We start from the raw sequence: 16,615 nt of genomic DNA, 5'->3' as shown, positions 1-16,615 counted from the left end.
ATGTATGGCATGTCAAAAATACATGATAAAGTATTAAATAATTTAATCACATTCAAACATTTAAATAAATAAATACTAACTAAATAAATAAATAAATGCTGGCCGAGTGTCTTGGGTATTTCAAGAAAAATTACAACACTTGCAAAAATATACACAAAAAAATGTAAGAAACTAAATAAGACCTAAAGGGATCTCTATCTTGACTTTGGGCCTTCACAAGTAGTCTTGATCCATTTAAGCCACTTATCCATTTAATTTTGAATTAAAATAACATTTAATTATCTTAAAAAAAATTTAAGAATAATTAACTCGGGCTTTAATGCCCGATAAGTTATTAGGCCTAGATTTGAATTTGGGCTCTTACAATTAATTAAAAATAAAACAATTTTAATTATGGCCTAAATTAATTAAGCACATAATTTAAATGGATAATTTTAGATGCAAGCCCTAGGGTTTAGAAACCCTAGGGGTAGCTAATATGGTCGCTCGGAATGGGGAACACCAGCAGCTGGCTTTGGCGCACGGTGCGACTGGGACAGGCGCAAGCGCGGGGTGCGCTGCTGGGTGCAGCACGCAGAGGCGCGCAGCTGGGCGAGGTGCAGGGGAGCACTGGGCATGCAGCTGGGCGAGGCGCGGGGCGCGGGGCGCGCGACTGACACAGGCGCAGGGGTGCGCGGTTGGCGTGGTGCGTAGGGGTGTGCTGGCAACAGCAAGTGTTGGGCACGCATGGGTGCGCAGGGGCTCGGGCTTCAGGACACGGAACCCGGGGCTCGGGCCTTACATAATTTTTTCAAATAATTTTAACGCAGAAAATTAAAATTACAAAAATTCTTATGCCCCAAAATGGCTTACATTTTTCATCTAGAATTTTAAGAACAATTCCTAAACCCAAAACACCATATAAATAACGACCCTTAAGAATAAACAATAATCATACATACATCCATCCATTCACATATATTACAATAACATAAGAATGCATATTATGCCCATACAGTAATTAATGTATGCAGAGATTAATGACTGCCCTGGTTCCAATTGTTAGGAACGAGTTTCCAAATACGCAGCGGAAAGGTGGTGGGGTTGGCCCAGTGTACAATAAAATTTTTGTAACATATTTAAACTACGTTTAAATATGTGAATCCATTAATATACATACATTAATCAAATGTAAGATAAGAATAGAAATCATACCTCTTGACGCCTATCAAGTGTCCTTGCTATCTTTTCGTAATCAGAATGATCTTCCTATCCAAGCTGCTCCTTAGTACTCACACCAAGATCTTCCAAAGTGTTCTCTACAGCTCAAGAAGTGTGTGGGCACTTAGAGAATGAATGATAGTTTATTTGTGATTCTACTTGATGTACTCAAAACATAAGATCAAGAGAATAAGCCTGAGAATTGGTTCTTTATTTTTCAGGGAGAGAAAACTATCGTTCTATTTTTCACAGAGCGAATAAACTAAGTTTTCTTAGATATCTTAGTTATCTGTATATTTTCTGATTAGTCTTACTTACAAGAAAATATTCAAATTTTAAAAAAAAAAAATCTGTAGCCAACTTACAATTTACTTTTTAATTAATTAATCATTTTATTAATGAAAATATCCAAAAACTAATTTTTTGAATTATCAATTAATTAATTAATTAATTAAATAAAAATGAAAATCATATCCCTGAAAAAGTAAAAATACACACCACACACAGTCCATGGACTGTGTGTGCACGTGTACCACCCCTATTTTTAGGGATATTTGATTTTTCTATTTTTATTTAATTATTTATTCAAACTACTTTGTCAGATAAGATCTAACAACCTAATAACTAATTAAAATTTAAATTAAATATCTTTTTAACTAATTATCAAATATAATTAATTATTTGAATAAGTATTAATCTTTTAAATTCAAATCCAATTTGAACTTATCAGATTATTATCTCCCACTTAAATAAAGATATTTAATTAATTCTACTAATTAATTAAATCTAATATTTTCGAAAATAAATATGTAATTTATTATAATTTCGAAATTTATAATTAATTAATTATTTAATTAAATTTCAAAATTAATTTATTTATTTAATATAATTTTGAAAATTATACAATAATTAAATAATAATTAATTTTGTTAACTACAACTAATTTGCAATTATTTAATTAATCACTATTATCATATATTCACATAGTTGGCCTGAAGAACAAATTTCTTCTTAAATATGTTTTTAAACTATTTTTCCCTTCATATCAACTCTTACCTTGAATGGTATTGATTAAGCCGCTATGGAGACCTATGGACCTATAATTCCAAGCTCCAATAAATTTGAGATTATTAATTAAACTCTTTAATAAATAATCTTAATTTATTAATCTCATGATTATTCCACTATAAATATGAGACTGCACTCATGTAATTATAGACATTTCATTTACTGAGTACTTTATAATTATAAAGCGTCCATTGATATAATCATTGCATACAAATTGACCCTCTAATAATGATTCCTACTTAATCAGGAATAATATTACCATTTTACCCTTTTAATTATCTATTGTTTCCTTAAGTACCATTGACCTTACTAGTGAATGTTCATTCATAACTAAATTATGAATTTGAGCTCAATAACCTTTCAGTCCCTAAAGTCAACCCTTAAGAGAACCATTATTCAATCTCTTATGAGAAGGCATAGATTCCATATTTGTATACTATGTCCCCAGTCATCTACATTAATGAGTTCCCAAAACAAAAGTTTCTAGCCTGATCATTCTGACAGACCCTAACGAGTGAATCAAAGAACTCATATAACATAAACAAGAGTTCATAGTAACTTCAGGATTAATTTCTATTTATATATGATCATCAGTTGGTATATTTAATTAATACTTCGAAACGGTATTTAACTAAGTATTAATAAACATATCTGGTCCAGTTCTATATATTCTCTAATATATAAAGCACCTCCACTAAAGTGTCCTACCAACTAGTGATCCGGATCTAGATCACATGTATTCATAATACTAGTGGACCGTACTTGTAGTAATTATTCTAAAGCTTCCATAACTTTATTTTACTACGAACTATTCAAGTTCATTTATCTTAAACACAATCCTCTCGTACCAATACGTGTTTGAGATTACATATATGAACTTAGGAATTTTTTTGATATTTACATAATATTATCACAGAATAATATAGTCCATAAAATATATGCATAACAAATTCAGATCATTTATTTATTTCATAAAACAATGTCTGCTACATATGTTTTAAGGGCACAATTCCCAACACAGGGCCGCTATAGATTGCAGCAAGAAGATGGTGGCCTTTGAGCCTGAGGGTGAGGACCCCTTTTTTTTTGGGTGCTATGCGTGGACCCCACATTCCTATGATATCAGCGTTGAGGGCTATGGACCTACATTAAGGAGGTTGTATAGGTTTTCTAGCTAGCATGGTGGATACCACTAGAGTTACACCAGTGGGGCCAGGAGGGACTAGACTGGTATGCGAGTTTTTGAACGTGTTTTCTGTTGACTTAGCGGGACTGCCACTACACAGGGAGATTCAGTTCGTCATTGAGTTAGCGCGGGTAAAAATCCATTGTCAAGGGCACCATATAGGATGTCTTTGACAGAGCTTAAGGAGTTGAAGATACAGTTGCAGGAGCTTCTAGACTTAGGATTTATCAGACCTAGCTTCTTGCCATGGGGTGCTCTAGTTTTATTCGTAAAGAAGAAGAAGGACGGGACTCTGAGAATGTGTATGTACTACAGGGAGTTTAACAAGTTGACCATCAAGAACAAGTACCCCTTACTGAGGATAGATGACCTGTTTGATCAACTGCAGGCTAAGACGGTATTCTCGAAGATTGATCTTCGATCTAGTTATCACCAGTTGAAGATCAAGGACGAGGATATTCTGAAGACGGCCTTCCGTACGAGGTATGGGCATTATGATTTCTTGGTCATGTCGTTTGGTTTGAGCAATGCCCCAGCGGCGTTTATGGATCTAATGAACAAGGTGTTCAAGGACTTCTTAGATCAGTTTGTGATTGTCTTCATCGAAGACATCCTAGTTTACTCCAGTTAAGTGGCAGAGCATGATCAACATCTCCGACGACTATTACAGAGATGGAGAGAGCATCAGTTGTATGCTAAGTTTAAGAAGGGTGAGTTCTGGCTACTAGAAGTGATATTCCTTGGACACATTGTTAGTGGAAATGGGATTAAGGTAGATCCGGCCAAGGTAGAGGCAGTTAGAGATTGGTCGAGGCCAAGGAACACCTTAGAGGTTAGGACCTTCCTTGGACTAGAAAAATATTACAGATGATTCATGGAAGGGTTTTCAAATATTTCCACACCGTTGACTGAGTTGACACGGAAGAATCTAAAGTTCATCTGGTCAGACAAGTATGAGGGTAGCTTTCAGGAGTTGAAGCAACGATTCATTACTGCTCTAGTGTTGAGCCTCCCTTAGGAGGGATGGAAGTTTGTAGTGTATTGTGATGCATCGAGATTGGGATTGGGATGCGTGCTAATCCAGAATGAGACGGTTATCGCCTATGCGTCGTGACAACTGAAGAAGTATGAGCAGCGGTATCCTACCCATGATTTGGAATTAGCAGCAATGGTATTTGCACTAAAAGTGTGGCAACATTATCTGTATGGGGAAAAGTGTGCTATATACACCGATCATAAAATTTTGAAGTATTTCTTCACCTAGAAGGACTTAAACATGAGACAGAGACGTGGCTTGAATTGGTGAAGGACTACAACTGTGACATCCTTTACCACCCAGGAAAAGTCAATGCAGTGGTAGATGCGTTGAGACAAAGGGGCCCAGGACAGTTGTTTATTTTGAAGCAGATAGCGAAGGAATTGGCAAAGGAGATGACTAGAGCGAGGATAGAATTGGTTTTGGGTAGGTTGGCCAATATTACTTTAGAGTCTACCCTCCTAGAGAGGATAAGAGAGGGTCAGATGGATGATGCACAGTTGCAGGAGGTTAGAGGGAATGTCCTAGCTGGAGTGGCTAAGGTTTATTCTATTTCAGAGGCGGGTTTACTATGGTACAAGGATTGGATCTATGTTCCGATGGATATGGGTATTAGACGAGAACTACTTGATGAATCCCATACTACACCATACTCACTCCATCAAGACACCACAAAGACGTATCAGGATGTACAGACTTTATATTGGTGGCATGGGATGAAGAAGGACGCAGTTGAATACATTACCAATTGTTTGACTTGTTAGAAGGTAAAGGCTGAACATCAGTGACCAGCGGGGTTGTTATAGCCTTTGGGTATTCCTGAGTGGAAGTGGGAAGACATTACTATGGATTTTGTGGGAGGTTTACCCAGGACGGTGGGACAACATGACTCGGTGTGGGTGATAGTAGACAGATACACCAAGTCAGCTCACTTTTTGCCAGTAAGGACAACCTATACTGTAGACTAGTATGCAAAGTCGTATGTGAGGGAGATTGTACGTCTCCATTGGGTTCCTAAATCAATAATATCGGATCGAGATTCCATATTTACCTCCATGTTTTTGGGTGGTTTGTAGAAGGCTATGGAAACTCAGTTGAAGTTCAATACAGCCTTTAATCCTCAAACAAATAGACAGTGTGAGAGGACAATTCAGATATTGGAGGACATGCTTAGAGCATGTGTGTTAGGCTTTGAGGGATCTTGGAGTAAGTACCTCCCGTTGATTGAGTTTTCATACAAAAATAGTTATCAATCAACAATTGGAGTAGCTCCATACAAGATGTTATATGGAAAAAGGTGTAGATCGCCCATTCATTGGGATGAGATGGGGGAGAGGAAGTATTTGGGACCGGAGATAGTTCAGAAGACTAATGAAGCTATTGAAAAGATCCAAGCTCGAATGCTCGCTTTGCAGAGTAGGCAGAAAAGCTACGCTGATCCTAAGCGTTGGGACGTGGAGTTCCAGGTAGGGGACCACATTTTTCTACGAGTTTCACCATTGTGAGGAATAAGGAGGTTTTGGAAAAAGGGCAAGCTAAGCCCTAGATTTGTAGGACCTTTTGAGATTCTAGAGAGGAAAGGGCAGGTAGCCTATAGATTGGCTCTACCACCATCATTATCAGGAGTTCACGACGTACTCCACATCTCTATGCTTTGAAAGTACGTCTTAGATACGACTTGTGTATTGGGATATGAGGGTTTAGAGTTACAGACCGATTTATCATATGAGGAACGACCAATGCAGATCCTAGATAGGAACGATAAAATTTTGAGGAACAAGACGATTCCACTGGTCAAAGTCGTATGGAGGAATAGCAAGGTCAAGGAAGTGACCTGGGAGCTAGAATCAGCTAAGCATGATCAGTAGGAGGGGATAGTTGTAACGACACAAAAATGCTAATAGGGTTTAGTGCCTTGATTAGCGTATCGGGAGGGCATACTTGGATTTGTGTGTGTACGCCCTAAATATCCACACACACTTTTGTGAGCTAAAGAAGGGCCTAACTGGATCTGCCACGTGTCAACCGTCCATCCGGAGCTGTTTGTCACCGTCCCCTAAGTAACCAGCCCGAGCTGGTTATTCATTTAGTTGCTCCTTGGAGTCATTGTGTCAGCATGATAAGAGCCACGAGCTAGCGCCAGATTAAGCTCGTAGTGCATCAGAGGCGTGACACCCCCGAATCCTTGTAAATTCAACCACGCAATATAAACGTGTGTATATCAGACATCACGTGTCTGTTATATTCCTTAATTCTCGGATACGCAGTATAAACGTGCCTGTTCAGACATCCCACGCCTGAGTTGGGCCATGCGGCCCATTACCCATCTTTACCTATTGATTAAACCACACTTCACTGTAAGGTTTAGGAATTAATCATCGATGTCACATAAATGACATGATGGATGAAAAGGTCACCGGATGACCCCAATATCTACTCAGATATCAATCTCCTATAAATACTGAAACCCTGATAGTAAAAAGGGTTGGCTTCTTCTGGTAAAATAAAAACAAATATCTTGTAAGAAATACTGAAGATATATCAATAATATCGACTGGTGGACTAGGGGGATTTTAACCTCCGAACCACCTAAAAAAGGAGTGACTGTTAGTTCCTTGCAATTAATTTCCACATCCTAGATTACTATCATTTTCATATTACGATTTATCAATCAGCACTAATCCATCCTACTTATTCGTATAATTATCTGTTGGCAAAAAACTGCGTCGACAGTTTTGTGCTTTCATTGAGAGTGTTTAGATTACTGCTATCACAAAAGCTTGATCATGGTGGTTACTCAGTCAAGGCATGGTAACAAGGCAGATCAATATGATGGGCAGGAGGCCCACCATGCAGCCATATCCGACGAACCAAACCCAGAGGTCCAGCAGCGATCGGGAAAGCATTCGATGGGCCAAATCTGAACCCTCGTTTCTTGACACCGATAGAAATGGAGAACGTACATTTGAGGGGTCAGCTATCCAGAGCAAGTAAGCAAATCGAGGAGGTCTTGGCCCGACTACCCTCTCTTGCAACAGATGTTAACATCAGAAAAAGGAAAAGCGGGACTCACAAGTCCTGCAGGGATAGTTGGCTCAGACCCAATCGGTCGGTTAGAACCTCAACACCAAGTTTTGCGCTCACGACGTACCATAATCAAGAAGCTATGTTTGAGGACTTTCCCAGGGCCAATCAGTGAGTCAGCCGATCAGTCAGAACCTCAACTCCTAGTTTGGCTCCACCATTAAGCGCACCCAGAAGGGCTCGTGGCAGCTCATGGAGGAGGTCCTGGGAAAGCTCGCGAAAACAATCTACACCGGCCAACCCTCCCATGCCGCAGTCTGACCACCGTCCACAAGAGGCTGCAGATGGTAGAGTGGAACGACCGCGAGCTAGTTTGATCCGACAGGACGGGACCAGGATCGCTTCACAAGTTAGGCATCCCCCTTCGCTGATAAGATACCCATCTCCTACTCGTCCTGCCTGAGATATTCTGGCGCACGGGAGCAGCAGAAGGAATCCTCCTCCCGCCGTTCCTACCAATCGCTCGCGAGCACGCGGGAATGTCCCGGATCCTCACCCCCGGTAGCAGGCTCCAAGCTTTTCCAATGGGTGCTATTGGACCGATATCCAGCGAAGTGGCAGATCCGGTGGAGACCTGCACAATCGTCTAAGTTCGGCGCAAAGCCCTCGGGCTTCCTTGAGAACCAATCTTCGAGATCGCCTCAACTCGTAGAGGGGTGATCCGACCAGAAATGAATGTCATGTTCGTCGAGAGGATGGTCCTTCCGAAGTACGTGACAGTGGGAATGTCCCGCCAAACCAAGCTCAAGCTTGGAGGGACAATAACCCGCCTAACGCGTATAATGGAGCGGGAGCTGTTGAACAGCCCCAGAACAACTAAGGGATCAAGGACCAGACCCTTGAAAGGTTAGCTCAGATGGAGGAGATAATGAAGAAACTCTTGTCAGAAAAGGGCAAGAACGAATATGACTCGGGAGATGAGCTAGAGCTTTTTTCCCCCAGCATAGCAGCCACGACGTACCCGCCGGGTTTTCGAATGCCCCATCTATCAAAATTCGATGGGGACGGGGACCCGTCGGATCATTTGGGTACTTTCAATACCCTGATGATGGCCCATAATATCCGGCCCGAGCTAAGATGCTTGATATTCCCTTCGACCTTGATCAGCCCAACTAGAGAGTGGTTCAAGTATTGTAAAAAGCAGTCGATCAGCTCGTGGAAGAATTTCTCTGCCGATTTCAAGAGGGCATTCCGAGCCTCTCAAGCGGCCTGCGTCAAAGCGGACACCTTGACGAATGTGAAGCAACAGCCCGGGGAACCCTTAAAAGCTTACCTGAGCAGGTTCGCAAACATTGTGGCTCGAGCTAGGGACGCAGACGATAGTTCCAAGCTCATGGCTATGAGGACTGGAATCCTTGTTGGGGGCGGGCTGTGGAAAGAAATCCAGAGGAGAGGTGTCAGAACTGTGGATGAATTCTTGAACAAGGCCCAAGAATGGAAAAACTTGGAAGAGGGGCGAGCCTCGGTCGCGGGAACCAGCCATACCCTTGATCAGCCCGTTGGAGCGGAAACGGATGTCATGAAAATGACTCAAACTGTTGCCCACAATAACCAAATGGGTGAAGGCAAGAGAACGGGGAGCGGCGAGGGAGGTCAGGACGGTCCTAAGAAGAACAAGCCCGCGGAAAAGTTCAAGCCAGTCTACGCGGTCTATACCGAGCTCACAGATACTAGGGAGCACATTTTCCTAACAAATTCTGCCCGCCTACCCTGGAGAAAACCAAAGCCTTTGAAGGACATTGGCCACAACACTGATGATTGTAGGCATCTGAAGGACGAGATTGAGACACTCATCAGAGCCGGGCCTTTGACTTAGTATGCGCGGAATCGAGTCCCTACCAGTCAGCGAACCCCGGAAGCTCCGATGAATCAGCCTGGGGCCCGGGTAAATCTGGATACCCCTCCCCCTATAATAGGAGGAGAGATAACCACCATCTCTGGAGGCCCTAATCTGGCCAGCACGAGCAAAGGTGCCCAGAAGAGGTACGTCAATGAGCTGAAGTCTCATAACGGAGTTGAGTTTATCCCAGAGCAGTGTCTACCCAAACAGCAGCGATTGGAGAAACAACCAATCAGTTTTACCGAAGAGGACGCTAGTCATGTCCAGTTCCCTTATAATGATCCTCTAGTCATAACTTCCCAGCTCGCCAATCAGAGAGTTAGGAGGATGTTGGTTGATAATGGGAGTTCGGTAAATCTGCTATTCCGGTCCACGCTAGAAAAAATGGGGTTGTTTGCAGCCGAGCTGAAGACCACCTCCATGATGTTGTATGGGTTTTCCGTGGAAGGGTCGACAGCGATAGGAACGATCGAGTTAGTAATAACTTTGGGCGAGGGACCCCGAACTATCTCCAAACTCCTTGAGTTCATGGTTATCGACTGTCCCACCACATACAACACGATTCTGGGTCGACCTACGTTGATAACATTCAAAACCATAACTCTTATCTGCCACCTCGCAGTCAAATTCCCCTCCTCTATGGGAGTATGTACGGTCCAAGGTGATCAACTCATTTCCAGGGAATGCTATAACATTTCTATGAAGGGAAAATCATGACCCGGGCAGCAAACGATGACCATTCAGGGTGGAAACGAGGAATCTCAGGAAGTGAGATCCATTCCTGGGATAGAAAAACCTCAGGAAGTCGATGGCGTAGGTATCACCTTGAGTGATGATATCAACCCAAGGATAGGCGAAGATAGATCCGAGCTCCAGGCCATCGAAGAGCTCGAAGAGGTGAACATCAATCTTAGAGATCCTTCGAGGGTGGTTAGGCTCGTAAAAAAACTTTTTAATGAGAGAAAACTGAAGCTACTAAAATTTCTACGAGAAAATTTAGACGTGTTCGCATGGTCTCATGAAGACATGATAGGAATCAGCCCAAACGTCATCATGCATACCCTTAACTTGGACAAAAACATGTCTGCAAAGTCCCAAAAACAAAGGCGCCTGGGCACAACCCGAGTTGAGGCCCTAAAAGAGGAAGTAGCTCGACTTTTAAAATGCGGCTTTATTCGCGAAGCAAAATACCAGATCTGGGTTGCCAATCCAGTTTTGGTCCCGAAGCCCAATGGGAAGTGGCAAACCTGCATCGACTTTTTGGATCTGAATAAAGCATGCCCCAAAGATTGCTTCCCCTTACCGAGAATTGACCAATTGGTGGATGCCAGCTCATGTCTTTCATGGATGCATACTCGGGTTATAAACAGATCACCATGAACCCTGCGAACTAGGAACACACAAGCTTCATGACCCAACCAATGTTTATTGTTACAAGGTCATGCCCTTCGGGCTGAAGAATGCGGGAGCTACATATCAGAGATTGGTCAATAGAATGTTTGCTAATCAGATCAGGAAAAACATGGAAATGTATGTTGACGACATGTTGGTCAAGTAAAAAATAGCGGATAACCATGTTCCCGACCTGAAGGAATGTTTTGAGATCTTAAGGAAATATGGTATGAGACTGAATCCCTAGAAATGTACCTTCGGGGTTGCGTCAGGAAAGTTTCTGGGTTTCCTAGTCAACACTCGAGGAATAGAGGCGAACCCTGATAAAATCATATCGCTACTCGAAACGCCATCACCCCGGTCGCGAAAAGATGTCCAAAGTCTGACAGGAAGTGTGGCAGCCCTTAATCGGTTCATTTCCAAATAAACCGACAAGTGTTTGCCATTCTATAACCTGCTCTGGGGAAATAAAAAGTTCGAATGGACCGATGAGTGCAAGGATGCCTTCCTTGACCTAAAAGCACATTTAGCTAAGCCACCCATGTTGTCTAAAGCAACAACAGGAGAGCCTCTTTTTCTTTACCTAGCTGTCACGGAAGATGCGGCTAGCGCCGTGCTGGTCTGGGAAGAGGACCGGTCTCAGAAGCCAGTCTGTTATATTAGCAACAAGCTCCTCGGAGTTGAATCTCGATATCCGTTGATGGAAAAAATGGCGTTCTGCCTTATCACGGCCTCCAGGAAGCTCAGGCTGTATTTCTAGTCCCATTCAATCCACGTCATAACCGATCAACCTTTAAGGCACGTATTGCATAAACCTGAGGCATCGGGACATCTTTTGAAGTGGGTTATCGAGCTCAGCCAATTTGAGATACTATACATACCGTGAACTGCGATCAAAAGCCAAGCTCTGGCTGATTTCATGGCTGAGTGCACTGGATTCCAAGAGGAACCGATGCAGGCCTTGTGGAAAGTCTTTGTAGACGGTTCATCAAATGAGAATGAGTCCAGAGCTGGGGTTATCTTGATATCCCCAGAGGGACATCATTTCCACTCTGCGTTACGGTTCAGGTTCGAAGCATCCAACAATGAGGCCGAGTACGAAGCTTTATTGGCTGGACTAAAGGTGGCCCGGGAGCTGAAAGTTAGCTCCGTCCAGTGCTATAGCGATTCCCAGCTCGTGGTTAACCAGGTATCAGGAGAATACCAAGCATGGGGAACCAAGATGGTGGCCTACCTGGCCAAGGTAAGGAAGGAGTTGTCCACATTTGAGTACAGCCTAGTCGAATAGATCCCTCGAGAGCAGAATGCCAATGCTGATGCCTTAGCAAAGCTCGCCACCTTCGGGGAGGTCGAAGCCTCGGGCCTGATACTGGTGGAATTATTTGAAAGGCCAAGCGTAGAGGAAACTGCGAGAGAGGTCGAGATGATCGACACCAGGGCAACCTGGATGACTCCCATAATCGAACACCTCACAACAGGAAAATTGCCTGAAGAGCGAAGCGATGCAAGGAGAATACTTTATCAGGCCCCAAGGTATACCATCGTAGATGGGACGTTGTACCAGTGTAGCCTTTCTTTGCCTCTTCTGCGATGTGTTCTGCCATAAGAGGCCAAGGCTATTCTGCAAGAGGTACATGAAGGCTTTTGTGGGGATCACGCTGGGGGGCAAAGCCTGGCATTGAAGATATTGAGGTAAGGATATTATTGGCCCACTCTATCAAAGGATTCGGTTTCTTAAATCCAAAAGTGTGACAAGTGCCAGTGGTTCACCACGATCGCCCGAGCTTCGCCAGTCGAGCTGAAGATGATCTCGTCCCCGTGGCCGTTTGCAGTCTGGGGAATTGACTTAGTTCGTGCCCTACTTACGGGAAAGGAGGAGTTCGCTATGTGGTGGTAGCTATTGGGTAATTCACGAAATGGTCAGAAGCGGAACCCCTGGCGACAATAACATCAAAGAGGGTCCTCGACTTTGTGGTTAAGAATATTTTCTGTCGATTCGGGCTGCAAAGAAGATCGTGTCGGATAACGGAACCCAGTTCGATAGCGACCTCTTCACCGAATTCTGTGAAAAACGTGGCATAATTAAAAGTTTTTCCTCCATGGCCTACCCCCAAGCTAATGGGCAGGTCGAGGCTGTGAACAAGATGCTCAAAGCGAGCCTTAAGAAGAGGCTGGAGAAGCTAAAGGAGTTTGGCCTGAACAGCTCCCACAGGTGTTGTGGGCATACCGGACCTCACACCAAACTTTGACGGGGCATACTCCTTTCTCCCTGGCCTTTGGAAGTGAAGTCGTCCTTCCTATCGAAACAAAGATAGCCTCGCACAGAGTTCGGGCATTCAGCCAAGACCAGAACGATAAATTGCTTAGCACGTCCCTCGACCTAATTGACGAAAAAGGAGAGGATTCATAGCTGCAGCTCGCGCATTATCAACAAAAAATCACTCGTTATTTCAACTCAAGCGTCAAGAAACGCGTCTTTAACTTAGGTGACCTGGTGCTCCGAAGGCTCTTTTTAGGCGGTAAGGATCCCAAGGACGGAGTTTTGGGACCAAACTGGGAAGGGCCCTATCAAATAATAGAGGTTGTGAAGGAAGGGACCTTTAAGCTAGCTCGGCTTAATGGAGAAACAGTCCCATGGACATGGAACGTTGTGCACGTAATGAAATATTATCAATAGTCGTGCTTTTGTAAGGCTTAATTATAAAAGCCACCCTGTTTTATCAAAAAATGAGAAGTATGTTTTTGTGTGCATGCAGACTTAAAAGAGCGTGTTCAAAGTAACCGAGAAAGATCACTTTCTGCTAACTTGGGGGGCATATATCCTAAACACATTCAGGTCCTAAAACTTAGAAGTTAGCTAAATTGATTAACTAGTGTTTTTCCTAAAAAGCACGAGGTGTCGATAAAACTAACGCGAACTAAGTTTTTAAATTGATATCCTAGACACAACCAAGTCCTAAAAATTAGAAGTTAGTTAAATTGATTAACCAGTGTTTTCCCTAAAAAGCACGAGGTGTCGATAAAACTAACGCGAACTAAATTTTTAAATTGATATCCTGGACACAACCAGGTTAAAAAACTTAGAAGTTAGTTAAATTGATTAACCAGTGTTTTTCCTAAAAAGCATGAGGTGTCGATAAAACTAATGCAAACTAAGTTCTTTAAATTGATATCCTGGACACATCCAGGTCCTAAAACTTAGAAGTTGGTTAAAAATTGACTAGCAATACTTTGCAATCTCAAAGAAAAACAGTCAATAAACTAACACGAACTAAGTTTTTCCCAAACACAAAAAAAATATAACAATAATAATAAATAAAGTAGATTGAAATAAAATCCACGGTAATTGAAATTAATTGTCTCGAGGAGAAAAAACCTCATGGTAGATAATTACAGGTAAATAAAAATGAAAAATCCAAAAATTCTAGGCCCCCTCAGGTCGCTCCGATGAGGTCACCCCCTCGGTTTCTTGCTTGCCGGCAGCAGAAGTCTCCCTAGTCTCAAAAGGCGGCTCTTGTTGAAGATGGGCCTTGAACTTCTCAAGGAATGGCTCCCAGACCTCAGGCGCCACAAAAGAGAAATCGCCATCTTGGTTGAAGGCCCAGCAATGGTAGAGGATGGCCTCCATGGAGGAGCTGGAGGACGCCTTCTTTGCCACGGTGGCGGCCTCGGCCTCCAACTGCTTAGCCTTGGCCTTCTCGAGCTCAGGCTTCGCAGCAGCTAAGGTGGCCTGTGCAGCCTTCTCGTTTTCCTTTGCAGTTGTCAAGGCAACCTTGGCACTTTACTCCTGCTGTTGAGCAGATTCGAGAGCAGCCTGAGCCGTCTGGAGCTCGCCTCTGAGCTCATCAGTCCTGGCCCTAGTTCGAGCTATGCTACGGTGTAGAGCCAAAGCCGCCTGCAAATACAAAGTGTAAGATATGTGCTGGGAAGAAAGCAAAGAAATTTAACTAAGTAAACTTACCATGAGGCTCATCCCCAATGTGGACTCTATGACATTGTCGGGGCTCCTCGCTTCGATCTCCCTCAAGTCCCTCGGGTTGGCCTTGTAATAATGCTTCACTGTATAGCTCGCGGTTTCATAGACCATCCCTTGGAAGGTCTCCGAGATTTTCTCCAGGTCCTAGGCATTAACCGGGATGCGCACCACCCTTGGCGGGGGACTTGGAGGTTGTCCTAGAAGCAGGAGTCTTCTTGGCGAGCTGGGGTCTCTTGACCAATGGCTCGAACGGTCTGGAAGGAGGGTTCCCCCCTGGAAGATGGATCGCAGGGCGCTGTCTTCGGGTTGTGCCATCTCCTCACCTAAAACAAAAGGAAAGGAACGTTAGTATACATGTAAAGTTGTTTTATTACAAGAGAAATATAGAGGTGTACTTAAAAGGTCCTACCCTCTGAGCTAGAGGAGGAATCTATTGCCATGACCTCCAGCCTCAGAAGTTCTATAGGGGAGTCTAAGTTTATTACTTCACAGATCAGAGAGGGGTCTGGGTTTGGATCTGCCTCAGGACTGGACTCCTCTACGTATTGTCTAAGACCTGAAGCGACCACACCCTGCAGAAGGGAGGGCCACGACCTAAGGTTGGTCCCATACTCCTCAAAGAAGGCAGACCTAAAGGACAAGGTGTTGTCTACTACTACGGTGCCCCTAGGACGGCCCATATCATGGCATAACACTAATTGGTCCACACACTTGGAGTAGGGTTATTTTAAGGTTCGGGTCGTCTCGATGACGATGTACGAGCTGGTGTGGGTTAAACCTGACAAGCCTAAGGTCTGTGGCAGCCCTATCTAGGTCCCTAAATGGGTATGGGTTACCTTGGCCGGAGGGGCCGGCTGCTGCCCCCGACTGAGCCTGATCCACGTCGAGGCCCCGAGCAGCCTCAAGAGCTCACATTCATCGCACGAGCGTCACCTCGTCTTCTTCGTCCTGCTCGTCGCCATCACCGTCTGCGGCATCCCCCTCAGGGATAGGTACCAGCTCGCGAGCTACTGGGTGGTTAGCCCGCGTCCTCCTCAAGGCCAGAGTCTGGCCCACAGAGATTAACTTACACGCCAACATCGTCTCATCAGACACGAGCTGGCGGTAGTCTTTCTCACTAGGTGGGAGCCCCGCCAAAGTATCGTATTGACCCCCAAGGGTCACTGATTTGGCCGTCCTCTAAAAAATGGCTGCGCAATGATGCTCAAGTCAGTAAACGCGAAAAGGAGTAAAGTAATATGGTGATTTTGCGAGCTGAGAATAGAGAAAACTTACGAGGACGGTTGAAATAATTATGTTCGCAGTTGCAAAACCCGTTCGACATAAAGAATTGGTCTTTCAAGTCGTTGGGATGGCTGGGCAGTTCAATGACTGGAGGAGAATTCGGGAAGCGAGTCAGGTAGTAGAACATCATATTCCTAGGCATGTTTCTAAGTATAACCAATATGCCTAGAATTGGAACTTATGCGCCAAAGCTGAGCCAAAAATAACCTATTGTTTACGACTGAGAAATAAATTTGCCTATCAAAGAAACAGGAAAACTTAAACATACAAACAGACAGGGAACTTATAGTGTATTTTTCGAGTGAAAGTTGCAGAGAGCATAGGAGTAGGAGTCCAGGTGGAATCCTAAAAGCTGGAGTTCTGAGAAACTCTTGTTGCGAGAACGTGGGGATTTCTGGGATTATGACCGGAAGAAGAACTTTTGAAACTCAAAAGAGAGAAGATAAAAAAAAAAATTCAAATGAAGAGTGACTAGTGACTAGTACTGAAGATTGCCCACCTTATATATACGTAAGAGGGCATAAGGAAACGAGGATCGTGCGATCGAAT

This window comes from Humulus lupulus, chromosome 1 (genome assembly GCF_963169125.1).
Source record: "Humulus lupulus chromosome 1, drHumLupu1.1, whole genome shotgun sequence".
NCBI classification, from domain to species: domain Eukaryota; kingdom Viridiplantae; phylum Streptophyta; class Magnoliopsida; order Rosales; family Cannabaceae; genus Humulus; species Humulus lupulus.
The sequence above is the reverse complement of the archived record's forward strand: the minus strand, read 5'-3'. Positions refer to the sequence as shown.